Source organism: Cherax quadricarinatus, chromosome 20, assembly GCF_038502225.1.
Source record: "Cherax quadricarinatus isolate ZL_2023a chromosome 20, ASM3850222v1, whole genome shotgun sequence".
In the NCBI taxonomy this organism is placed as follows: Eukaryota; Metazoa; Arthropoda; class Malacostraca; order Decapoda; family Parastacidae; genus Cherax; species Cherax quadricarinatus.
The window spans coordinates 39,619,325-39,621,824 of record NC_091311.1 but is presented as its reverse complement, the minus strand read 5'-3'; positions in this window follow the sequence as shown (position 1 = coordinate 39,621,824).

Here is a 2,500-nt window from a genome sequence, read left to right as displayed (position 1 = left end):
GGGGTCCCGAAACATGGAGAGCCAGGATGTTGGACGTGGTGCTGGAAAACCTCATGCACCAACATGTTAAGGACACTACCAGAGTGAGAGGGGAGGATGAACCAGCAAGATTGGACCTTGTGTTCACCCTGGGCAGCTCAGACATTGAGGACATCAAGTATGAGAGTCCCCTAGGAGCTAGCGACCACGTGGTTCTGTGCTTTGAATACATAGTAGAGCTGCAAGTGGAGAGAATAACAGGAGTTGAATGGGAAAAGCCTGACTATAAAAGAGGGGACTACATAGGGTTGAAGAACTTCCTGCGGGAGGTCCAGTGGGACAGTGAACTGGCAGGAAAGCCAGTAAATGAAATGATGGAATATGTAACAACAAAATGCAAGGAGGCAGTGGAAAAGTTTATTCCCAGGGGCAACAGTAACAACGGGAAGACCAGAACGAGCCTCTGGTTTACCCGACGGTGTAAGGAGGCAAAAAACAAAGTGCAATAGAGAATGAAAAAAGTACAGAAGGCAGAGAACACACGAAAATAGGAAGATCAGTCGCAGAGCCAGGAATGAGTATGCACAGGTAAGGAGGGAGGCCCAGCGACAGTATGAAAATGACATAGCATCGAGAATCAAGACTGACCCGAAACTGTTGTATAGCCACATCAGGAGGAAGACAACAGTCAAAGACCAGGTGATCAGATTATGGACAGAAGGTGGAGAACTCACAAGAAATGATCAGGAGGTATGTGAGGAGCTGAACAGGAGATTTAAGGAAGTTTTTACAGTAGAGACAGGAAGGGCTGTGGGAAGACAGCACAGATGGGAACATCAAGAGGGAATATACTAACAAGTGTTGGATGACATACGAACAACTGAGGAGGAGGTGAAGAAGCTCTTAAGTGACCTTGACACCTCAAAGGCGATGGGACCGGACAACATCTCCCCATGGGTCCTTAGAGAAGGAGCAGAGATGCTGTGCATGCCTCTAACCACAATCTTCAACACATCCCTTGAAACTTGGCAACTACCTGAGAAATGGAAGACGGCTAATGTAGTCCCCAGATTTAAGAAAGGAAACAGAAACGAGGCACTAAACTACTGACCTGTGTCTCTGACATGTATTGTGTGCAAAGACATGGAGAAGATTATCAGGAGGAGAGTGGTCAAACACCTGGAAAGGAGCAAGATTATAAATGAAAACCAGCATGGGTTCATGGAAGGCAAATCCTGTATCACAAACCTCCTTGAGTTTTATAACAAGGTAACAGAAGTAAGACACGAGAGAGAGGGGTGGGTAGATTGCATTTTCCTAGACTGCAGGAAGGCCTTTGACACAGTTCCCCACAAGAGATTAGTGCAGAAGCTGGAGGATCAGGCGCATGTAAAAGGGAGGGCACTGCAATGGATAAGGGAATACCTGACAGGGAGGCAGCAACGAGTCATGGTATGTGAAGAGGTATCACAGTGGGCGCCTGTTACGAGCGGGGTCCCACAGGGGTCAGTTCTAGGACCAGTGCTATTTTTGATATATGCGAACGACATGATGGAAGGAATAGACTCTGAAGTGTCCCTGTTCGCAGATGATGTGAAGTTGATGAGAAGAATTAAATCGGACGAGGATGAGGCAGGACTGCAAAGAGACCTGGACAGGCTGGACATGTGGTCCAGTAACTGGCTTCTCGAATTCAATCCAGCCAAATGCAAAGTCATGAAGATTGGGGAGGGGCAAAGAAGACCGCAGACAGAGTATAGGCTAGGTGGACAAAGACTACAGACCTCACTCAGGGAGAAAGACCTTGGGGTGACCATAACACCGAGCACATCACCGGAGGCACACATCAACCAAATAACCGCTGCAGCATACGGGCGCCTGGCAAACCTGAGAATAGCGTTCCGATACCTTAATAAGGAATCGTTCAAGACACTGTACACTGTGTATGTTAGGCCCATACTGGAGTATGCAGCACCAGTCTGGAACCCACACCTGGTCAAGCACGTCAAGAAGTTAGAGAAAGTACAAAGGTTTGTAACAAGGCTAGTCCCAGAGCTCAAGGGAATGTCGTACGAGGAAAGGTTAATGGAAATCGGACTGACGACACTGGTGGACAGAAGGGTCAGGGGAGACATGATAACGACATACAAGATTCTGCGGGGAATAGACAAGGTGGACAGAGATAGGATGTTCCAGAGAGGGGACACAGGGACAAGGGGTCACAACTGGAAGCTGAAGACTCAGACGGGTCACAGGGACGTTAGGAAGTATTTCTTCAGTCATAGAGTTGTCAACAAGTGGAATAGCCTAGCAAGTGAAGTAGTGGAGGCAGGAACCATACATAGTTTTAAGAAGAGGTATGACAAAGCTCAGGAAGCAGAGAGAGAGAGGACCCAGTAGCGATCAGTGAAGAGGCGGGGCCAGGAGCTGAGTCTCGACCCCTGCAACCACAATTAGGCGAGTACAATTAGGTGAGTACACACACACACACACACACACACACACACACACACACACACAC